This window comes from Camellia sinensis, chromosome 11, assembly GCF_055761805.1.
Source record: "Camellia sinensis isolate YWXY chromosome 11, ASM5576180v1, whole genome shotgun sequence".
NCBI lineage: Eukaryota > Viridiplantae > Streptophyta > Magnoliopsida > Ericales > Theaceae > Camellia > Camellia sinensis.
The window spans coordinates 164,165,606-164,190,004 of record NC_138971.1 but is presented as its reverse complement, the minus strand read 5'-3'; the positions used below and the strand labels follow the sequence as shown (position 1 = coordinate 164,190,004).

The following is a 24,399-nucleotide window of genomic DNA, read 5'->3' as shown; positions in this document are numbered from 1 at the left end:
TGTTTTGAGCTTATAGTAGTGTGCACAAATCTATTTTACTAGACCACTGGTAACGACTCTCATAATTTTTCGTAACATATTTATTAATGTGTTATTATAGCTTATTAAACCAAGTTTGGCATTGAGTTACAATATGAATTCAATTGTTTTGGTTAGCAAGGGATCCTCTTATCTCCTCTCTTCTTTGTACTAACGCACTTTTCTATCATACGATTATATAATCAAGTGAAAGACATTCTCCGTGTGGTAAAAAATAAAAATAAAAAGATCACACAAACAAAGGTATGAGGTTATTAGGTTATCTTCAGATGATGTGCTATTTATTTAAAAATAAAAAGATTCTAAGATCACATAAATCAATCATAAAACTATAACTTTTTCACATATTTTGTGGGTCTCACACCTAGGTACAAGAGGTTGTATTTAATTCTGTAATTAATTTATGTATAAATAGAAAAACTGTTTATGAGTAAGGCTAGAGACACTAAGAGATTTATCAGTATTTTTATCAAATGTCTTATATGTGTGTGGATTCCACACAGGTGTGGGTCCTACACCATTATAAGACAAGGAAATGATAGTAATAAATTTTTTGAGATCCCTAACAATTTTCATCTTATTATTAAGGTGTAGGTGTTGTGGCCGATTAAATTTAAATCACCAAAGAATGAATTCTGATATCCTGTAAATTTTTTTAAAAACATAAAATTCAAAACCAAATGATAATGAGTGAACAAAATAAATGGAACAGACTTTGCGAAAGGTATGTTCAGGTATGATTTATTTCCCTCCTTGGCTTAGCAGTTCCAAATTGTTCAACATATGATAATACTCACTAACATTACATCTTGGCTCCATAATTGGTTCCACGTTTTAAAATGGACAATAACAGGCCATGTTGATTAAGAACATTAATGTGTCCAAAAAGATAATAACACATGATATATATGCCAAGCACATATGACACAAAAAAATAAAAAATAAAATACTGCGTTGATTGCGATCATCTACTAGCATAGTTTGCATTTGAGCTAGTAATTTATTTGTCAAGATCAAAATCATCATAAATTGCAATGGCATTACGTAATAATTTTCTAGATGGAATCTTTATAATGAATCAATTGCTTCTCATTTTTTCCTTTTTAATATTTAAAACTTCCCAAGTCAAGACAAGTTTGAATACATATTCTGTCTAAAAAATATATTATATGAGATGAGAAAAATAGACTTAGATTGAGAGTTATTCTGTCTAACAAAATAACAACACTTTAGTATTTGAAATGCACATTAATTTCAAAGAAAAGTCTGTTTACATAGGCATTGGACAATCAGCAATTCATTTAGAAAAATGAAAATTCAAGTGTAAAAATGAACATGAAGTTCTCAACTTTTGGGTAATTAATACAACATGCAATTGCATCGTCCTGGGACCTTCATTCCAAACATGGAACCTGCATCAAGCACCAGAACCTTTTTCTCTTATTTTCTTTCAGTTTTCTTATTTTTAGTAACAATCTTCTCTGGATTTTACTCATATAGCGCTGGGTCAGATAACCTTGGCGTTGGGATTACAACAAGAGGTACCTTCTTCTTCAACACAATACCAAACTTCTCTACCAAATCCAATTTCTCTCCTTCAGGCAATTTCCAATCAAAAGAGTGCACAAGCGAAGCAAGCGAAAACATGATCATCCTCTCCGCCATTGCAGTCCCTGCACAAATTCTTCTCCCGGACCCAAATGGGAAATAATTGAAGTCATTCCCACTATAATCCCACTTAGAATCCCCCAAAAACCGCTCTGGATCAAACTCCAATGGGTTTGTCCAAATTGAAGGGTCTCTATGCACAGCCCACACATTAACAAAAACACGAGCACCTTTGGGAATAGTGTAGCTTCCGACAATGCAGGACTCAGTGGGGCAGTGAGGCACCAAGAGCGGCAGGGCGGGGTGGAGGCGCAGAGTCTCTTTCATCACTGCGTATAAGTAGGGTAATTTATGAATGTGCGGCTCTTCCACTATGTTGTCTTTGCCACCTACTGTCTCGACTTCTTGTTGGGCTTTTCTCAGAACTTGTGACTTGTTCATCATCTCGGCCAAGGCAAACTCAACTGTGTTTGAGGTTGTGTCTGTTCCTCCGACAACCATGTCCTGTCCAAAAAAACATACCACATTTCAAAAATATACTAAATTTAGAACAATTGTGACGATCATGTCGTTCCTGTCTGAGCTGAATTGATGATTACTTTCGATATAATAACAGTACAATTTATTTTTTTTTTAAAAATGAAAAAGAAAAAAAAACGCACATAATGTGCATTCATTTTGGATGGGGTTCATAGTCTGCCAAGATGAATACAATGCTAACAACACTTTATTATATTGTTTTAAAAGATTTTGCGTTTGTGTTTCAATGATAAACATGTGAACTTAGGCAGAAGCAGTTACAACTACTTTTCTGCTCACAATTAATTTAAAATTTCAACAACATACCAATAAACTATAGTTTCTCACACTGATGATGGACTCCATTCCATCATCACATGTTATGGGATTGGTGTATCTAAACTTATCTTTGCTTAAAACTTATGTTTGAATTTTTCTATGCCTACACTATTTTCTATTCATTTTCTATCGGCTACCCACAATGACATCGAGACTTACATCATAATTCTGAGTAGATAGTAAAAAAAAAATCATAAAAAATAAAGGGTCTAAATTTTATTCTCTATATTTCTTTTGACAATAATAGAATAATGACACGTCATTGTAGTTAAATAAATGAAATTAAACTGAATTGCACATAATCATTCACTATATATATGGGTTAATTACATTTTATCCCTTGTGATTTAACTCAAAAGCACATTACCCCCTTCAAGTTTAAAAATATACACATAAACTCCTCATGATTTGGAGTAAAATGTAAAACTAACATAAATTGTTACAAATAACAATGTGTTTAACTCAACATTGATTAAGATGCGTGGTAACAATGTTTAGGATATAATTTGAAATCAACATTATTGTAATGCCCTCATCTCCTTGTTTCCTCACCAACAACTTATTATGTATTACCCATCATCATGAAAAACCCAACCCAGAACCACCATTGCTCTTAACACCACCACCACACAACCGGTGGCCACATCCCCTCTCATCCAAGCACTACCGTCATCACTCCTCGTGATTTCCTTTTGATTTGGTAAAGGTCACTACAACTGCCGAAATTAGAACAATGAGTTTAATGTATTTCAGGCAGATTCTCGAAGTTGAATCGCCGAAATTCGAACAAGTTTGTGTCTGTTCGAACTGCCATCTTGAAGCCTATAAATACCTCACTCATCCGGGAGTTGAATTGAATTTGAATTACAAAAACAACTAATTTTGAAATTAGAGTCGATTTAGAGTCAAATTCTTCGGAATTTTGCTCTGTTTCCAGGTTCCTACTTCCTCATTGTTTTTAGTATTGCGTATATTGTCTGTAAGTTCTTAATTTTTGTTGTGTACAAATTATAATTTGTTAAATTATTTTTGAATCATTCAATATTTTTCAGACCAAACAGAATACCTCCGTATCATCATATATGCCTAACAGTATTTTAGTCAAGGCTTCATAATGCAAATAGCAAAATAATTTGACAAAATTAATAGCATCGATAGGTTTACCGGAAGGAAAAAAAATTATATATACACACACAAATTTATATATATATATAATAAAATAAGATGTTTTTGAATTTGTCCTACACACATTTGTCCTACTAGGACATTTGGACGGCTTAGATCTATTCAAATTATAAAACAATGACTGAGATATATTTTTCAAAAAAATCCTACATGTACATTTTTCTATTTTCTCGCTTCTCTCTCTTACTTTTTCCTTTTCTCACCCATCCTTCCATGATCTCACATTCCTTTCTTTTCTTTTTATTTTTTTTTATTTTATCCCATTTTTATTTTTCTCTCTATTCGTTTATTTATTTTTATTTTTTTCTCTCTTTTTTTGTTTACTTATTTTTATTCGTATTATATGGAAAAGTTTACGATCCCTGAATTAGGAGCCAGATTTTACTGTATGCAGTGGAGATTAAATTAATAAATTTTATAGTTCACAAATTTAATGAATTTGAACAATTAATTATTATTTTTAAATATATTGAATACATGATAGATTTCATAAATTTAGATCTTATATGAATCTTCAACATCTATATAATAAAACATGATGGTTTTTAAATTTGTCCTAAACACATTTGTCCTACTAGAATATTGGACGGTTTAGATCTATTCAAATTATAAAACAATGGCTGAGATATATTTTTCAAAAAATATCCTATATGTACGTTTTTTATTTTCCCGCTTCTCTCTCTTACTTTTTCCTTTTCTCACCAATCCTTATATGATCCCATGATCCAACCTTCCTCTCTCTTTTCTTTTTTCTTTTTTTTTTATTTTCTATCATTTTTATTTTTCTCTCTATTTGTTTTTTTTTTTATTTTCTCCTTTTTGATCACTTATTTTTATTTATATTATATAAAAAAGTTTACGATCTCAGAATTAGGAGCCAGATTTTACTGTGTAGTGGAGATTATATTAATTAATTTTTTAGTGCACAAATTAAATGAATTTGAACAATTAATTATTAATTTTAAATATACTGAATACATGATATACTTCGTAAATTTAGATCTCATACGAATCTTCAACATCTATATAATAAGGCACAAAGCTTTTTGAAAAATATATCAAAATGTATGTGAGATACATTTTAATCCAATGGCTAAGATCAATCTCAAATATATATCAATGGTTGAGAAAGCTCTGTTTTTCAAACCAGATGGGACATCTATATTAGGTGGAAATGAGATTGAAAGGCTGAGATTAAGTTAAAGGTTGTATCCTTTTACCTTTATCGTTGGATATATACTTCAACTTTGAAACCCATTTCAAACACATTTCAGCCTTTTCGTCGTCTCTCTCTTCAAACCCATTTCAGTGTTTCTCTTCACCGTTGGATATACCCTTCAATTTTGAAACCCATTTCAAACACATTTCAGCCATTTCACCATCTCTCTCTTCAAACCCATTTCACTGTTTCTCTCTCTCTCTACAGTGGAAAGCCACAGACAAAGCATCGATCGAACGAATTGGGGCAACGATTACACTGAAGATCTCCTCGAATCAGGTCCATTTCTCTCTCTAATGCTCAATATACTTATTGGGTTTTCACTTCTCATCAAAATCTCATAAGGGAAACCCAACATCTTCTTAAGTCCTCCATTTTCCCTATCCTCAAATGGAAAACAGAGTTGATATTAATGATGAAGAAGAAGTTCTTCACATAGTCATGTTCCCGTGGTTAGCCATGGGTCACCTCATCCCATTCCTCCACCTCTCCACTACCTTAGCCACCAAGGGCCACCGCATCTCCTTCATCTCCACCGACGGAAACCTCCGCCGCCTCCCCCAAATCCCTCTCCGCCTCTCCCCTCTCATCACCTTCATCCCCCTCCCCTTCCCCGCCATCCTCAACTTACCACCCAACGCCGAATCCTCCATGGACGCACCACACCACCAAGCTCAGCTCCTCAAAATCGCCTTCGATTTTCTTAAACAACCACTCTCGGATTTTCTCTGATTACGCCTCTCACTGGCTGTCGGGACTTGCGGCGGAGATGGGTGTTTCGTGTGCTTTTTTCAGCCTTTTTAATGCTGCGACAATGGTGTTTTTTGGGCCTCCGGCGAAGGTGTTGAGCGGGGATTGTGTGAGGAGCAGTGCAGAGGATTTTCAGATTTTCTTCAATTTCAGATTTTCAGATTTTCTTCATTTTCAGATTTCAACCTATTACAACAGTCAATTTCAGATTTTCTTAAATTTCAGGTTTCAACAGGTCAGATTTTCTTCCTTCAGTGTATTGAAATATGATGTTGAGAGTGAGCGCCCTGTAAGAAATTGTACTTTTTGCTGGCCATCCTTTTGCCATTTCAATTTTTCAAAATTTTGCTTTGACAACATAAATTTGGTTTTATAATTTCATTTAAATATGGCACCTTTGAAATTGCATTTGGAACTTCAATCTTTTTTGAGGGGTTCTGTTTCTGTTACTGCCAGAAAAGTGTTATGTGAACACTCAAATTTTGATTGATTTTATTTTTCAAATATTTTTTTGATCTAACTGAAATAAAGATTTGGTCACTTAGAATATTATTATGTAAATTGTGGTGCAGAGAACTAAAGGTTTGGACACTTCGGAATTGCTTGAGCAGTTGCCAGCATTACAGCAGCTTCTATTTCGTGTTCTTGGTTGCCAGGTAACTTTTTTTTGCTTCACTCAACTGAATCAAACATAATGCTGTCTAGCTTTCAAATATGGCCTCTTAATGAAACTTTTGGGCAGCCACAGGAGAAACGGTTCATAATTTTGTGATTCAATTAGCACTCTCTATGGTGAGTGGAGTTTATAAATTTTCCCCCTGCTTTGTCCATGGATTTGCACTCTGTTTGGATGGGGTGATTTGGTGAGAAATGATAAGAAATGATGAGAGTGAGAACTCTCTTATTTTGCCTATTTCATTTCTCATCAAAAGTGGTGAGTGAGATTGGTGAGAAACAAGCTGATTAGTTATAAAAAATTTATAATAGTGAGATTGCCCATTAAAATTCCAAGGAAGAAAAATAAGTCTTTCATATCCATCTCACATGCATTGCCTTCATACCCATCTGAGTATGATAGTAAGAAAACACAATCATTTCCTGTCTTTCTCACCCACGATCCCAACGGAGTGTTATTGAAGTAACTTTTCAAATAGAATTCTTTTGACCTGACTGTCCTTACTTTTTTCAACAGCTTGCTTCTGAAAGCATTAAAATCTACAATGCTATCAGTGATGGTGTCGTAAATTTGGTCGACAAGGTAGAATGTGGCTTTGGATTTTTGAATGAGTAGTTTTGTTTTCAGCAAATCATGGATATTTGATAACATGCAATGTGACAGTTCTTTGAAATGCAACGACATGATGCTCTTAAGGCTTTAGATATATATCAGAGGTCAGGGAAACAGGTAAATAGTTCTTTGGAATTATTTCTAGCAACTACCTGCTCTTTTTTTATATATATGCGTTCTCTCCTTACGGGTATGATCATATCTTCAGGCAGAAAAACACTCCCTTTCTCCCCTTAGTTAGATATGAGGGTCAACTATTCCTCTTTTGGACTCAACCTACTGTAGAACCCACTGCGCTATAGAGGTAACGATCTAATTTATTGAGTTCCATTTAATTGAAATTTTGTGTTTTGGTTATGAGTTGTGGTTCCACATAATGTGTTTGCCCTGTGCGTTTCTAATTTATTTATTTTTACATTTATTATCAGCATTGTGTAGATATATTGTTTTAGATCTATTGTGAAACTAACTTTGGGATTTTGGAGATTGTTGTAGAGCTGCTGATGTGTCCTTGAGTTTATAATAATTATTTTTTGTATTGTTGATAACTGGCTTGGTTATTGTGTTTTCTGTTGTGTTTATTTTAATTATTGCCTAAGAAAAAGGGTAACCATTGTAAGGAAAGAAACCATCTCAATTGTCTTCTCTCTCTCCATTTATATCTCCGCTATATGTGTCAAGGTATGTCTCTATATCTACTTTCTCGATTAGCTTTTATTTTTTGTTGTATTGTGTGTCTATTATTTGTTACTTTTAGATGCATCACTATAAATATGGTCAGTTTCTTTCAATCTGTCATAGATTCATTGTTGCTGGTATAATTCATTTTTTTCTATTTTATTTTGATGACTAATTTTGAGTTTTTTGGTTATTGTTCAGTGAAGGGATTTTAATTTTTTGTTATGAAGTATATTGTTAATGCTATTTGAGTTTTTTTTTTTTTTTTTTTTTTTCCAGAGCTATTGTATCTATTGATGGTGTTAAATATGATTTTTAATTATAAATCTGTGTTGGGGGCGTTTGGTGTCAAACACATGCTCAAGAATCATTAAAAAGAAAAAAAGCCACAAAATGGCATAACAGGGCAGAAACATAACACATGCAAATTTGATTTTTTCTTCTGCATAACAGGGCACAAATCAAGGGTGTTGATTGTCATGCTTCTCTTCCTCCAAAATGAGTACTATTGAATTTTTGTAAAAAATTAATGTTCCTTTCTTTTTTTATTAGGTTTTGGATGATGTGTAATTATTGTGTGCTTTATAATTAGGTAATGAGTGCAAAAAATAATGATTATGGCAAATGCTACATGCATAAATCCAAATAAATTTCACTACTCTTTGAAAAAAGGGGCAATTTTCTTGGGTTTCATAGGGTTCAAATTGATTTTTTATTCTATATTTTTCAGATACTTTTGTGTTTGATTCAAAAAGGAAAAGTGTTCCGAGTCTTCAATGAAAGATAGATGCATTGGTTATTGCTTGCGTGAAAGTTTCACAATTTGTTATCAATTTAAGATGAGTAGTTCTCCTTTGTCCACATGGTTTAGTAATTTTATGTTTATTGCCCAAGTTAATTGATTAGATCTCCATCGAAGTCTTTGCTAATTCAATAAATCTATATAACAAAACAAGGGTGTTGATGGGGCATTTGATAAATTTGATGTTTTTATGTATATTTATTCAGATTCAAATTAGTTTAACTGGATAATTGATTAGTTTAATTGGATATTTTTATGTATTCAGATTCAAACTATTATTTACTAAATTTGTAGATTTTATTGTGAGAGACAATCAATTTGACAAATATACATTAGAGAGAGATGAAAATTGATGAACCATTATGAGATACGGAGAGGTTAGTTTCTAATTGCTAAACTATTTGGCGAAAATTGATGAAAATTGTTGAACTTGAACCATTTGACGAGACCTTTTTTTTTTTATAGAAAGAAATAGAGCTTTAATTTCTATGTTGTTTAATTTGTACATAAATATTCACTCAGTTTGTTATCCTACCATACAACATAACATGCCATGTATAGGACACAACACAATATAATATCCACTCAGTTTAATTTAATATTCACTCAGTTTGTTATCCTTTCTATTGAGTTGATTTTTGGATTCAATGATTTTGTCAAGGATCATTTACTCCACTTAGTAACCTAATAGATGCCAAGTGGGTAGATCAAGCACTACTAGGAGCACATCCTCCTTATTGTTCCTTTGCTAGGAAGGGAATGTAGCATCACCCGTAAACTGAGACAACTCTTCCTAAAAGCTGGTTAATGTTTTAAACTTGGTCCCTAAACATAATGATAGTCTCTTTGTTCTTGGTGCTGTTTATTCTAATTTTATATCTCTATTATGCTTTCAATATATTAGTCTTCATAGGACATAGCATTAGAACAATATTTTTTAATTTTATATTTCTATTATTGTTTCAACATTATGGTTTCAGGGCATAGCATTAGAACAATTAAGCCTAGCCTCATAATTAAATTAGATTGCCAATGGGTTTAGTGGCAAAACCAATATTTTGGCTTGGGGGCAACATTAAGCAAAAACCTAAGTTTATATTGCCAATGGGAATAATGGCAGAAATAATATTTTTGGCTTGGGGGTAACATTAAGCAAAAGCCTAAGTTTATATTGCCAATAGGTATAGTAGCAGAAATAATATTTTGGCTTGACAAAGTTTTGCCCAGTTTCACAGGCCTATTACACACTCAATTGTGTAGTTATGAATTATAATTAAAGAGCATGCATTTGTCTATTCTCTCTCTCAATTAATTGGTTTATTAGGGGAACTGTATACGTATCAATTTGCTTACTAATCGATAGTTGTAAAGAGCATGCATTTGTCTATTCTCTCTCTCAAATTGGCCCCTCTATAAAACATGTATTGGTATCATTTCGTCAACAAAAATAATTTTTGCTTATGTATGTAAGGTTGTGTTTCAATCATAATAACTTTATATTTCCCTCATCTTTTCTTTTTCCTTTTTAAATTCCTATCTAAATTTAAAATGATATTCTCAGAGGGGAATACAGTGAGGGAGGTGGTTGTGCAATACGATTTACGTCTAGATCAATTTAGTTTGCGGTTGACATTCAATTTCTATGGTCACTAGCATAAGGCACGAAGAAACCTCATCTTCATGTTATTTTTTTCTTTCAAAATGCAGCTTCTCTGTTTGATACTCAGTCTATAATTGGAGCAATTGTTATGTTTTATCACATAAATACATTTTTTACATCTTGAGTACTACTTTATTTGATAAATTGTTCATATTTTGCTCTTTCATGATAACGAAACTACATTGAGCTTTTATCTTGCGCAAGTTATTTTGGATAATATAAACATCTTAAAATCAGATTGAGCATGACTATGAAAAAACTTCAATCCAAATTTAAACACCTTAAGCGTCAATTCAAAGAGCTACTTTTGTTTAAAGTATATTAGTTGGTCTACTTTTGAAAATGCATTTTCATGGCATTGGTATGTCATGGGTGAGAGAGAACTTAAGAAAAAAGTGAAAAGAGGGTGTGTGGTTGCGCAATGAGGTTGTGGGATGACGGGAAATGGAAGTATAGGGAGAAAAAAAGTGCAAACAAGTTACTAGAACAGTGAGGGAAAGATATGGAGGATACGTAGCGGGAAATGGTTTGCAATTGAATTAATGGATTTGATTTAGTTTAAAAGATGAGATATAAGTTAAAATGATTACAAATGTACGTTGGCAAAAATATCAGTATGAACTGGATTGTTAATATTTAGGTTACATGCTAAATTTTATGTTCATAAATTTTTGTATTGGCTGGAAATTAATTATATTTGTTGAATCAATTTTTCTAAATGCTCTATTAAGTGTTTAGAGGCTAAAGGTTGAACTTCTAAAATCATGTTTAAGAGTTAAGATTTAATGTGATGAGAACCTGAAATTGAACTTTTTATTTGTGTTTGATGACTTTAGTTTTTGCAATTGTTATAAATAGTTGTATGTACATACATATACAAACCTCTTTCACTCTCTCACATTTGCATACTCTTCCCCTCCCCGCCAGCTCTTGATCCAAAGCCCTTTAGGATGGCTTCTTTGTTGATGCAATAAAGTTGTTATTGCATAGGAATACTTTTGATGGTTGATTTCAAAGTGGATTAAATATTTCAACAGGCCACAAAACAAAAATGAAAATCCACTTCTTTATATAATAAACCACAAGGGTTTTTGAAAATGTCTTACAGTTGTTTTTAATGGTTGAGATCAATCCTAATCAACATCTGACAGTTAAAAGTATAAGTTGAACAAAATGTGTGTTGATGCTAGACCTCTGGTTCTCGCCTACCAGTACCTCTGTCTATCACAAACATCTCTCTCCCTATTAAAAAGTTAGTTTGAATTCCTAGACTTGAACGAGAAGAAGAGCTCTATTGGTTTTGATATAAGTGGGATTACCTTAAAAGTTAGTTTCTTTACAACATAATTTGAAGAACGGAAAGAGCTCTACTTAGTTTACTATCTCTCTCTCTCTCACACACACACATACACACACACACACACACACTCACAACCTCTTTGCAAGTGACGATAATGGAAATTTTTTGTGAATTTCGTTGAGGGTTTCTGTCTTTGGGATTGTGCTTTGTACATAATTTAGTTGTATTTTAATTGTCCTTTTCTTTATGGTTATGTATAGCTCCTTTGCTGCTTCAAGTCTCAATTTAGGTGTACAGTCAGAAGATTGAATATCTTTATTAACTGGTTTTAGCTATGTTGTCGTTCACTTTCCCACATTTTATCTTGGTAATTTTTTTATTCTCTGGATGGGTTTGGGGATGGCCTGAACCACATAAAGCACTTGAAAACTCTAATGTTTAGGGAGGCAATTCGTTTTGTAGAAGACAAAATACAATAAATTTGAAAAAATGGGAGAATGATTTGATACAGTTGTACTGAGTAATATCCATACAATAACTAAAGATTTGATGCACTAATTTAGTCATCCATGAGATTCTTTTTTATGATAGCTATCACTTAAATATTGTTTTCAAGTCTTTATGAGTAAAAATGCAATTTCTCATGTCTCATTCAAACTTAGATCGAATCTTCATTTTGTTTCTATGTGCAACATTTGATTTTATTTGTGAAGTGATGATTGGTCCTTTATATCAAAGTAAAAAACTGATTTTTGCTTGCGGGATTATTGTTCAGATTCATTTTTTCCTCCCAAATTAGTTTTAGTGTTTGTTATGGCCAATACAAGCTATGTGTCTCATATCATCTCTGTTTTTTTTTTTTTTTCTTTTTGTTTTCCTCAATTTATTTGTCATGTGTTGCTTCATGCATTGTTGGGAATATAAAATTGTGGCCTCATCATGTCTTTCAAAGATTAAAGATTTTGTGTTTTGGAATTATATAGTAGTAGTGATGACACAAATTTTTGATTTTTTCGTGAATTTTGCAATGAATAGTTTGTGTTTTTTTAGGGCTTTTTAATTTATTTTTTATTATTTGATCTATTTACAGAGTTTAGATAATTGGAAAAATGGCGAGTTTATCAATGCGTGTTCTATGTTTGCTTCACTGTAGTAATTCATTATGTAGATCAAAGTGTTTGCAGAGGTTTGCCTAATTCATAATTTAGCTGCTATTGAAATTTGCTCCCTGGTTAAACTAGGAAGACTTCTATACAAGAGTTATCATTTTATTGTTAGGTTTCACTATGTAAAACCTATGTAAACTTCTCTCTTACATTCATGTTTAGAATCTTTGCTCAATACTATTCTTCATATGTGTTTCAGCCAATGATAGGGTCAGAATTATGCTTATCACTGGTATATTCAGAGCTATTAGAGAAGTACATGAATTTTGTGCTGAAAGAAGGGGATTAATTACAAAACAAATTGAAAGAAGAGTATTTGTTGCTATGACAATGTCCAAACCAAGCCAAACCAAATCAAACCAAGCCTTTAGTCCCATTGCAAAAAATTGTGAAACATGCAATTATCACTCTTAAACATGGTTTTGCTGCATTTTTTAGGTATTGTTCAAATTGAAACCATGAAATCATTTGATTCAATAATATTATATTAAGCTATTCATGCATTTTTTTATTGTTCTTAATCATTTTTATTATTTTGAAAAATCATTTGAGTTCATTTTGTTGTCAAATTAGAGTTGCTTTTGAAGAATCATTTTGTTGATTTCTCATTTTGTAGATTCCTCATAGCTATTGGGTTTTTAAAGCAAATTTAAGCGAGTGCTTTTGTTGCAGGTCGCTGATCCGTATTAGAAACGCTGGATGATTAATTATTATTTTTTAGTTAGATAGGATGATTGCGCTAAATGTTTTTGCCAATTTACTGTGTAGAAGCAATTTCAACTTCTTATTTGTGAAGTATTAAACTAGAGTGATATATCATTTTAAATTGATTTATTAATTGAATTTCGTAGCACGTGTGGTACCGGAAAAATTATTGACTGTGCCTTTAGGCACGGGTTATCCCTAGTCTATATAATAAGGCACAAAGCTTTTTGAAAAATATATCAAAATGTATGTGAGATACATTTTAATCCAATGGCTAAGATCAATCTCAAATATATATCAATGGTTGAGAAAGCTCTGTTTTTCAAACCAGATGGGACATCTATATTAGGTGGAAATGAGATTGAAAGGCTGAGATTAAGTTAAAGGTTGTATCCTTTTACCTTTACCGTTGGATATATACTTCAACTTTGAAACCCATTTCAAACACATTTCAGCCTTTTCGTCGTCTCTCTCTTCAAACCCATTTCAGTGTTTCTCTTCACCGTTGGATATACCCTTCAATTTTGAAACCCATTTCAAAAACATTTCAGCCATTTCACCATCTCTCTCTTCAAACCCATTTCACTGTTTCTCTCTCTCTCTACAGTGGAAAGCCACAGACAAAGCATCGATCGAACGAATTGGGGCAACGATTACACTGAAGATCTCCTCGAATCAGGTCCATTTCTCTCTCTAATGCTTAATATACTTATTGGGTTTTCACTTCTCATCAAAATCTCATAAGGGAAAACCCAACATCTTCTTAAGTCCTCCATTTTCCCTATCCTCAAATGGAAAACAGAGTTGATATTAATGATGAAGAAGAAGTTCTTCACATAGTCATGTTCCCGTGGTTAGCCATGGGTCACCTCATCCCATTCCTCCACCTCTCCACCACCTTAGCCACCAAGGGCCACCGCATCTCCTTCATCTCCACTGACGGAAACCTCCGCCGCCTCCCCCAAATCCCTCTCCGCCTCTCCCCTCTCATCACCTTCATCCCCCTCCCCTTCCCCGCCATCCTCAACTTACCACCCAACGCCGAATCCTCCATGGACGCACCACACCACCAAGCTCAGCTCCTCAAAATCGCCTTCGATTTTCTTAAACAACCACTCTCGGATTTTCTCTGATTACGCCTCTCACTGGCTGTCGGGACTTGCGGCGGAGATGGGTGTTTCGTGTGCTTTTTTCAGCCTTTTTAATGCTGCGACAATGGTGTTTTTTGGGCCTCCGGCGAAGGTGTTGAGCGGGGATTGTGTGAGGAGCAGTGCAGAGGATTTTCAGATTTTCTTCAATTTCAGATTTTCAGATTTTCTTCATTTTCAGATTTCAACCTATTACAACAGTCAATTTCAGATTTTCTTAAATTTCAGGTTTCAACAGGTCAGATTTTCTTCCTTCAGTGTATTGAAATATGATGTTGAGAGTGAGCGCCCTGTAAGAAATTGTACTTTTTGCTGGCCATCCTTTTGCCATTTCAATTTTTCAAAATTTTGCTTTGACAACATAAATTTGGTTTTATAATTTCATTTAAATATGGCACCTTTGAAATTGCATTTGGAACTTCAATCTTTTTTGAGGGGTTCTGTTTCTGTTGCAGCCAGAAAAGTGTTATGTGAACACTCAAATTTTGATTGATTTTATTTTTCAAATATTTTTTTGATCTAACTGAAATAAAGATTTGGTCACTTAGAATATTATTATGTAAATTGTGGTGCAGAGAACTAAAGGTTTGGACACTTCGGAATTGCTTGAGCAGTTGCCAGCATTACAGCAGCTTCTATTTCCTGTTCTTGGTTGCCAGGTAACTTTTTTTTGCTTCACTCAACTGAATCAAACATAATGCTGTCTAGCTTTCAAATATGGCCTCTTAATGAAACTTTTGGGCAGCCACAGGAGCAACGGTTCATAATTTTGTGATTCAATTAGCACTCTCTATGGTGAGTGGAGTTTATAAATTTTCCCCCTGCTTTGTCCATGGATTTGCACTCTGTTTGGATGGGGTGATTTGGTGAGAAATGATAAGAAATGATGAGAGTGAGAACTCTCTTATTTTGCCTATTTCATTTCTCATCAAAAGTGGTGAGTGAGATTGGTGAGAAACAAGCTGATTAGTTATAAAAAATTTATAATAGTGAGATTGCCCATTAAAATTCCAAGGAAGAAAAATAAGTCTTTCATATCCATCTCACATGCATTGCCTTCATACCCATCTGAGTATGATAGTAAGAAAACACAATCATTTCCTGTCTTTCTCACCCACGATCCCAACGGAGTGTTATTGAAGTAACTTTTCAAATAGAATTCTTTTGACCTGACTGTCCTTACTTTTTTCAACAGCTTGCTTCTGAAAGCATTAAAATCTACAATGCTATCAGTGATGGTGTCGTAAATTTGGTCGACAAGGTAGAATGTGGCTTTGGATTTTTGAATGAGTAGTTTTGTTTTCAGCAAATCATGGATATTTGATAACATGCAATGTGACAGTTCTTTGAAATGCAACGACATGATGCTCTTAAGGCTTTAGATATATATCAGAGGTCAGGGAAACAGGTAAATAGTTCTTTGGAATTATTTCTAGCAACTACCTGCTCTTTTTTTATATATATGCGTTCTCTCCTTACGGGTATGATCATATCTTCAGGCAGAAAAACACTCCCTTTCTCCCCTTAGTTAGATATGAGGGTCAACTATTCCTCTTTTGGACTCAACCTACTGTAGAACCCACTGCGCTATAGAGGTAACGATCTAATTTATTGAGTTCCATTTAATTGAAATTTTGTGTTTTGGTTATGAGTTGTGGTTCCACATAATGTGTTTGCCCTGTGCGTTTCTAATTTATTTATTTTTACATTTATTATCAGCATTGTGTAGATATATTGTTTTAGATCTATTGTGAAACTAACTTTGGGATTTTGGAGATTGTTGTAGAGCTGCTGATGTGTCCTTGAGTTTATAATAATTATTTTTTGTATTGTTGATAACTGGCTTGGTTATTGTGTTTTCTGTTGTGTTTATTTTAATTATTGCCTAAGAAAAAGGGTAACCATTGTAAGGAAAGAAACCATCTCAATTGTCTTCTCTCTCCATTTATATCTCCGCTATATGTGTCAAGGTATGTCTCTATATCTACTTTCTCGATTAGCTTTTATTTTTTGTTGTATTGTGTGTCTATTATTTGTTACTTTTAGATGCATCACTATAAATATGGTCAGTTTCTTTCAATCTGTCATAGATTCATTGTTGCTGGTATAATTCATTTTTTTCTATTTTATTTTGATGACTAATTTTGAGTTTTTTGGTTATTGTTCAGTGAAGGGATTTTAATTTTTTGTTATGAAGTATATTGTTAATGCTATTTGAGTTTTTTTTTTTTTTTTTTTTCTTTTTCCAGAGCTATTGTATCTATTGATGGTGTTAAATATGATTTTTAATTATAAATCTGTGTTGGGGGCGTTTGGTGTCAAACACATGCTCAAGAATCATTAAAAAGAAAAAAAGCCACAAAATGGCATAACAGGGCAGAAACATAACACATGCAAATTTGATTTTTTCTTCTGCATAACAGGGCACAAATCAAGGGTGTTGATTGTCATGCTTCTCTTCCTCCAAAATGAGTACTATTGAATTTTTGTAAAAAATTAATGTTCCTTTCTTTTTTTATTAGGTTTTGGATGATGTGTAATTATTGTGTGCTTTATAATTAGGTAATGAGTGCAAAAAATAATGATTATGGCAAATGCTACATGCATAAATCCAAATAAATTTCACTACTCTTTGAAAAAAGGGGCAATTTTCTTGGGTTTCATAGGGTTCAAATTGATTTTTTATTCTATATTTTTCAGATACTTTTGTGTTTGATTCAAAAAGGAAAAGTGTTCCGAGTCTTCAATGAAAGATAGATGCATTGGTTATTGCTTGCGTGAAAGTTTCACAATCTGTTATCAATTTAAGATGAGTAGTTCTCCTTTGTCCACATGGTTTAGTAATTTTATGTTTATTGCCCAAGTTAATTGATTAGATCTCCATCGAAGTCTTTGCTAATTCAATAAATCTATATAACAAAACAAGGGTGTTGATGGGGCATTTGATAAATTTGATGTTTTTATGTATATTTATTCAGATTCAAATTAGTTTAACTGGATAATTGATTAGTTTAATTGGATATTTTTATGTATTCAGATTCAAACTATTATTTACTAAATTTGTAGATTTTATTGTGAGAGACAATCAATTTGACAAATATACATTAGAGAGAGATGAAAATTGATGAACCATTATGAGATACGGAGAGGTTAGTTTCTAATTGCTAAACTATTTGGCGAAAATTGATGAAAATTGTTGAACTTGAACCATTTGACGAGACCTTTTTTTTTTTTATAGAAAGAAATAGAGCTTTAATTTCTATGTTGTTTAATTTGTACATAAATATTCACTCAGTTTGTTATCCTACCATACAACATAACATGCCATGTATAGGACACAACACAATATAATATCCACTCAGTTTAATTTAATATTCACTCAGTTTGTTATCCTTTCTATTGAGTTGATTTTTGGATTCAATGATTTTGTCAAGGATCATTTACTCCACTTAGTAACCTAATAGATGCCAAGTGGGTAGATCAAGCACTACTAGGAGCACATCCTCCTTATTGTTCCTTTGCTAGGAAGGGAATGTAGCATCACCCGTAAACTGAGACAACTCTTCCTAAAAGCTGGTTAATGTTTTAAACTTGGTCCCTAAACATAATGATAGTCTCTTTGTTCTTGGTGCTGTTTATTCTAATTTTATATCTCTATTATGCTTTCAATATATTAGTCTTCATAGGACATAGCATTAGAACAATATTTTTTAATTTTATATTTCTATTATTGTTTCAACATTATGGTTTCAGGGCATAGCATTAGAACAATTAAGCCTAGCCTCATAATTAAATTAGATTGCCAATGGGTTTAGTGGCAAAACCATTATTTTGGCTTGGGGGCAACATTAAGCAAAAACCTAAGTTTATATTGCCAATGGGAATAATGGCAGAAATAATATTTTTGGCTTGGGGGTAACATTAAGCAAAAGCCTAAGGTTATATTGCCAATAGGTATAGTAGCAGAAATAATATTTTGGCTTGACAAAGTTTTGCCCAGTTTCACAGGCCTATTACACACTCAGTTGTGTAGTTATGAATTATAATTAAAGAGCATGCATTTGTCTATTCTCTCTCTCAATTAATTGGTTTATTAGGGGAACTGTATACGTATCAATTTGCTTACTAATCGATAGTTGTAAAGAGCATGCATTTGTCTATTCTCTCTCTCAAATTGGCCCCTCTATAAAACATGTATTGGTATCATTTCGTCAACAAAAATAATTTTTGCTTATGTATGTAAGGTTGTGTTTCAATCATAATAACTTTATATTTCCCTCATCTTTTCTTTTTCCTTTTTAAATTCCTATCTAAATTTAAAATGATATTCTCAGAGGGGAATACAGTGAGGGAGGTGGTTGTGCAATACGATTTACGTCTAGATCAATTTAGTTTGCGGTTGACATTCAATTTCTATGGTCACTAGCATAAGGCACGAAGAAACCTCATCTTCATGTTATTTTTTTCTTTCAAAATGCAGCTTCTCTGTTTGATACTCAGTCTATAATTGGAGCAATTGTTATGTTTTATCACATAAATACATTTTTTACATCTTGAGTACTACTTTATTTGATAAATTGTTCATATTTTGCTCTTTCATGATAACGAAACTACATTGAGCTTTTATCTTGCGCAAGTTATTTTGGATAATATAAACATCTTAAAATCAGATTGAGCATGACTATGAAAAAACTTCAATCCAAATTTAAACACCTTAAGCGTCAATTCAAAGAGCTACTTTTGTTTAAAGTATATTAGTTGGTCTACTTTTGAAAATGCATTTTCATGGCATTGGTATGTCATGGGTGAGAGAGAACTTAAGAAAAAAGTGAAAAGAGGGTGTGTGGTTGCGCAATGAGGTTGTGGGATGACGGGAAATGGAAGTATAGGGAGAAAAAAAGTGCAAACAAGTTACTAGAACAGTGAGGGAAAGATATGGAGGATACGTAGCGGGAAATGGTTTGCAATTGAATTAATGGATTTGATTTAGTTTAAAAGATGAGATATAAGTTAAAATGATTACAAATGTACGTTGGCAAAAATATCAGTATGAACTGGATTGTTAATATTTAGGTTACATGCTAAATTTTATGTTCATAAATTTTTGTATTGGCTGGAAATTAATTATATTTGTTGAATCAATTTTTCTAAATGCTCTATTAAGTGTTTAGAGGCTAAAGGTTGAACTTCTAAAATCATGTTTAAGAGTTAAGATTTAATGTGATGAGAACCTGAAATTGAACTTTTTATTTGTGTTTGATGACTTTAGTTTTTGCAATTGTTATAAATAGTTGTATATACATACATATACAAACCTCTTTCACTCTCTCACATTTGCATACTCTTCCCCTCCCCGCCAGCTCTTGATCCAAAGCCCTTTAGGATGGCTTCTTTGTTGATGCAATAAAGTTGTTGTTGCATAGGAATACTTTTGATGGTTGATTTCAAAGTGGATTAAATATTTCAACAGGCCACAAAACAAAAATGAAAATCCACTTCTTTATATAATAAACCACAAGGGTTTTTGAAAATGTCTTACAGTTGTTTTTAATGGTTGAGATCAATCCTAATCAACATCTGACAGTTAAAAGTATAAGTTGAACAAAATGTGTGTTGATGCTAGACCTCTGGTTCTCGCCTACCAGTACCTCTGTCTATCACAAACATCTCTCTCCCTATTAAAAAGTTAGTTTGAATTCCTAGACTTGAACGAGAAGAAGAGCTCTACTGGTTTTGATATAAGTGGGATTACCTTAAAAGTTAGTTTCTTTACAACATAATTTGAAGAACGGAAAGAGCTCTACTTAGTTTACTATCTCTCTCTCTCTCACACACACACATACACACACACACACACACACACTCACAACCTCTTTGCAAGTGACGATAATGGAAATTTTTTGTGAATTTCGTTGAGGGTTTCTGTCTTTGGGATTGTGCTTTGTACATAATTTAGTTGTATTTTAATTGTCCTTTTCTTTATGGTTATGTATAGCTCCTTTGCTGCTTCAAGTCTCAATTTAGGTGTACAGTCAGAAGATTGAATATCTTTATTAACTGGTTTTAGCTATGTTGTCGTTCACTTTCCCACATTTTATCTTGGTAATTTTTTTATTCTCTGGATGGGTTTGGGGATGGCCTGAACCACATAAAGCACTTGAAAACTCTAATGTTTAGGGAGGCAATTCGTTTTGTAGAAGACAAAATACAATAAATTTGAAAAAATGGGAGAATGATTTGATACAGTTGTACTGAGTAATATCCATACAATAACTAAAGATTTGATGCACTAATTTAGTCATCCATGAGATTCTTTTTTATGATAGCTATCACTTAAATATTGTTTTCAAGTCTTTATGAGTAAAAATGCAATTTCTCATGTCTCATTCAAACTTAGATCGAATCTTCATTTTGTTTCTATGTGCAACATTTGATTTTATTTGTGAAGTGATGATTGGTCCTTTATATCAAAGTAAAAAACTGATTTTTGCTTGCGGGATTATTGTTCAGATTCATTTTTTCCTCCCAAATTAGTTTTAGTGTTTGTTATGGCCAATACAAGCTATGTGTCTCATATCATCTCTGTTTTTTTTTTTTTTTTCTTTTTGTTTTCCTCAATTTATTTGTCATGTGTTGCTTCATGCATTGTTGGGAATATAAAATTGTGGCCTCATCATGTCTTTCAAAGATTAAAGATTTTGTGTTTTGGAATTATATAGTAGTAGTGATGACACAAATTTTTGATTTTTTCGTGAATTTTGCAATGAATAGTTTGTGTTTTTTTAGGGCTTTTTAATTTATTTTTTATTATTTGATCTATTTACAGAGTTTAGATAATTGGAAAAATGGCGAGTTTATCAATGCGTGTTCTATGTTTGCTTCACTGTAGTAATTCATTATGTAGATCAAAGTGTTTGGAGAGGTTTGCCTAATTCATAATTTAGCTGCTATTGAAATTTGCTCCCTGGTTAAACTAGGAAGACTTCTATACAAGAGTTATCATTTTATTGTTAGGTTTCACTATGTAAAACCTATGTAAACTTCTCTCTTACATTCATGTTTAGAATGTTTGCTCAATACTATTCTTCATATGTGTTTCAGCCAATGATAGGGTCAGAATTATGCTTATCACTGGTATATTCAGAGCTATTAGAGAAGTACATGAATTTTGTGCTGAAAGAAGGGGATTAATTACAAAACAAATTGAAAGAAGAGTATTTGTTGCTATGACAATGTCCAAACCAAGCCAAACCAAATCAAACCAAGCCTTTAGTCCCATTGCAAAAAATTGTGAAACATGCAATTATCACTCTTAAACATGGTTTTGCTGCATTTTTTAGGTATTGTTCAAATTGAAACCATGAAATCATTTGATTCAATAATATTATATTAAGCTATTCATGCATTTTTTTATTGTTCTTAATCATTTTTATTATTTTGAAAAATCATTTGAGTTCATTTTGTTGTCAAATTAGAGTTGCTTTTGAAGAATCATTTTGTTGATTTCTCATTTTGTAGATTCCTCATAGCTATTGGGTTTTTAAAGCAAATTTAAGCGAGTGCTTTTGTTGCAGGTCGCTGATCCGTATTAGAAACGCTGGATGATTAATTATTATTTTTTAGTTAGATAGGATGATTGCGCTAAATGTTTTTGCCAATTTACTGTGTAGAAGCAATTTCAACTTCTTATTTGTGAAGTATTAAACTAGAGTGATATATCATTTTAAATTGATTTATTAATTGAATTTCGTAGCACGTGTGGTACCGGAAAAATTATTGACTGTGCCTTTAGGCACGGGTTATCCCTAGTAGTCATATAAGACAAAATAAGTTATTTTAGTCAAATATGACAAAATGTCACATTCAATCTATAATCATTTTATTTTTTTCTCACAAAAATTAAAAAAAAAAACTAAAAAATTTATCCTTTTTAACTTCAAATTAAAATAATTAAAAAATCAAAAAGTCAACTAACATCCTAAACCAACCCTATATATATTATGATTTTTAGAAATAATATTATAAGTTTATTCAATTCCGTGAGTTTAACATAACTAATTCAGCAAAAAAAAATTATAAAAAAATAAAAATAAACAATAATACATTATCAGATGAATCAAACTAACATAAAATTTAAAATTAATAATTAAAATTGAGTTAATTGAAACCGAAAACTAACATACCATTAGCAAGGCTTTGAGGTGGGTGATGGTGAGAGGCGTTTTGGCGTCTCCGTCGTCTTTCAGCTTCAACAAAAACTGCAAAAAATCGGCACTCTCCTCGGCGGTTCCACTTCCATGACCGTCCATTTTCAGCCTTTGATCAATTATATTCTCGAAAATCCGATCAAACCTCTTCCCAACCCCTTCATCTGCTTCTGTACCCCCTGCAAATCAAACCGGGCCAAACCCGGAAAAAAGTCTGACAAATTGGGCTTCCCCAACAGCTCCGTCATCTCCGCCACCACCTGCTGGAACTCCGGCCCCATCTTCCCCCTCTCCTCCCCCTTCACCGTCCCTCCCCACAACATATTCGTTATCACATTCATCACCGTCAAAAACATCTGCTCCCCAAAACGCGATCCGACCCGACTATAAAAGTACTGAATAGTCCGCCGGAGCTCGCGGCGGCGCAGGCCGTAGACGGAGTCTAAGGTGGCGTTGCTGAGCATTTCGCGGACGCAGACTTTTCTCAGCATCCGCCACTCGGGTCCGTACGGAGTCCAGACAATGTCGGAGCCGCCGTACGCCGCCTCACGGCCGGTGACGGGGACGTCACGGTTGGCGAAGGTGACGTCATGGTCTTTGAGGATTTGGCCGGAGATGTAAGGGGAGGAGATTACGATGCCGATTTTGGTGTCAAGGCGGAGAGTGAGGATGGGGCCGTGGGTTTGAGAGAGCGTGGAGAAGTGGGTGTGGAGTTTTGGGTCGAGGAATAGGAGGCTGCCGAGGATTGGGAGGCCGAGAGGGCCTGGTAGGAGTGGGGGGTCAGGGGTTGTGGGTTTGAGGTATAAGAACCGGGAGAGGGAGAGGAGGAGGAGGAGGGTGGTGGTGAGGAGGAGGAAGGGGAGGGTGGTGTTGGTGGTGGTGGTGGTTTGAAACCACCATGAATAGGTTTCAGAGAAGAGGGTGGTTAGCTTTTGAAGGATGGTGTGGGATGATAGGAATGCGCGAGGATCCTCTAGAGTGCCTTCTCTAGAGTGATCTCCTAGAGTGAACAATCCAAGGGCTGAGATTCTTCCTCGCCAAAACGACGTCGTTTTGGCGTGTAATTTGAAAAAAAAAAAAAAAAATTCCTCAGATTTCAAAACAGAGAAGGGCTGAGAGAAGAGAAAGAGAGAGAGAAGGGCTGAGAGGAAATGAGAAGAGCTGAACAATCTGAACAATCTCCTTCGCCGATCTCCATGTCTGCCGACGTTGCCTTCGTCTTCGATCCGTCGACGAGCTGAACAATCTCCTTCGCCGATCTCCATGTCTGCCGACGTTCCATTAACATGAAAATCAAATATATGAAGAACATTGCTGAGACCTTTGAACCACCCATGAATTAAGGCTTCTAAAGGTTCACTGCTACACTTTCTTCTTTGGTTTTTTAGGGTTTTGATCCTAGAGATTTTATAGCTAAATTCTATGAGCAACCCATGATTGGTTTTCCAGAAAATTGAAGAGAAAGTGAGGGACAGAATGTAGATAGAACAACACCACGTTGCTGCAGAGAATTCCAAAGAGATCAATTAGAGAGTTTGGAACGTTGTGTTGATCATCGCGAACTCCAAGAACTCAATCCGTGAGTAGTTCAATGGGGAAAGAAAAAGAAGAGAACAGAGACAAATCTGAATTTTTTTTTTTTTTTTTTTTTCAAATTACACGCCAAAACGACGTCGTTTTGGAATGGAAGAATCTCAGCCCTTGGATTGTTCACTGTAGGAGATCACTCTAGAGAAGGCACTCTAGAGGATCCTCGCGCGATAGGAATGGTTGGTTGCGTGTGTGG

General features: G+C 33.7%; 2 long non-coding RNA genes and 1 pseudogene across 3 annotated transcripts; 2 read left to right on the top strand and 1 right to left on the bottom strand.

Moving 5' to 3' along the window:
* Window positions 1–1,267: 1,267 nt before the first annotated feature.
* Window positions 1,268–23,568, bottom strand: LOC114255751 (flavonoid 3'-monooxygenase CYP75B137-like; annotated as a pseudogene). The gene is made up of 2 exons (XR_014344904.1): window positions 22,590–23,568; window positions 1,268–2,151 (listed from the first exon to the last, which is right to left on the bottom strand). The product of XR_014344904.1 is annotated as a flavonoid 3'-monooxygenase CYP75B137-like (transcript).
* Window positions 6,429–7,579, top strand: LOC145802983 (uncharacterized). The gene is made up of 3 exons (XR_014344905.1): window positions 6,429–6,917; window positions 6,999–7,064; window positions 7,156–7,579. It is a non-coding gene; the product is annotated as an uncharacterized LOC145802983 (long non-coding RNA).
* LOC145802984 (uncharacterized) lies at window positions 15,119–17,275 on the top strand. The gene is made up of 3 exons (XR_014344906.1): window positions 15,119–15,667; window positions 15,749–15,814; window positions 15,906–17,275. It is a non-coding gene; the product is annotated as an uncharacterized LOC145802984 (long non-coding RNA).
* Window positions 23,569–24,399: the final 831 nt, after the last annotated feature.